The 533-nt window shown below is 46.9% G+C and overlaps 1 long non-coding RNA gene across 1 annotated transcript; it reads right to left on the reverse strand.

Moving 5' to 3' along the window:
* Nucleotides 1-9: 9 nt before the first annotated feature.
* On the reverse strand, nucleotides 10-532 carry LOC109954390 (uncharacterized). The gene is made up of 3 exons (XR_002274107.1): nucleotides 512-532; nucleotides 252-416; nucleotides 10-160 (listed from the first exon to the last, which is right to left on the reverse strand). It is a non-coding gene; the product is annotated as an uncharacterized LOC109954390 (long non-coding RNA).
* Nucleotide 533: the final 1 nt, after the last annotated feature.

Genomic DNA, 533 nt, shown 5'->3' on the forward strand with positions numbered 1-533 from the left:
TTAGGCTTGGAGATCTTGGACACCTCAATGTCCTGGAACTTGCTGAACCTGCTCTGGTCCTCATCAAACTTGTAGATGTGGGAACCACCAAAGAGCTGAGCCACGATGACAAACACCTGGCTCTGGATGACAACTGACTTGCACCCCACAATGGACTGACCTGAAGGGCAGGGGACAGTAGATAAACAGGCTGGTAACGTGAGAGGAAAACACAGCCAGGGTACTCTGAGACAGTTAAGGCTTTGTCATACCTGTGATGTTATCATAGGTCCTGAAGTTCATCTCTATGTGGTCCCATTGGAAAACCATACAGCTCTCTGCACTGGGAGCAGCAATAGCCACATAAACATCGTTTTTATAACTGAACGTGTCAGCAGACAGAGACTAGGACATCACAGACTGATGGAGGACGAAATCTGTGGAAAGAGGCACCCTAAATTCAAGTTTTCCACAAACTAACACATTCTTTTAAGGACCCAGCATCATTAAGGGACAAAAGGAGAAACAACACCTCTGCCAGTTAGACTGGAGGC

Source organism: Monopterus albus, unplaced genomic scaffold (assembly GCF_001952655.1).
Source record: "Monopterus albus unplaced genomic scaffold, M_albus_1.0 scaffold8044.1, whole genome shotgun sequence".
NCBI classification, from domain to species: Eukaryota; Metazoa; Chordata; class Actinopteri; order Synbranchiformes; family Synbranchidae; genus Monopterus; species Monopterus albus.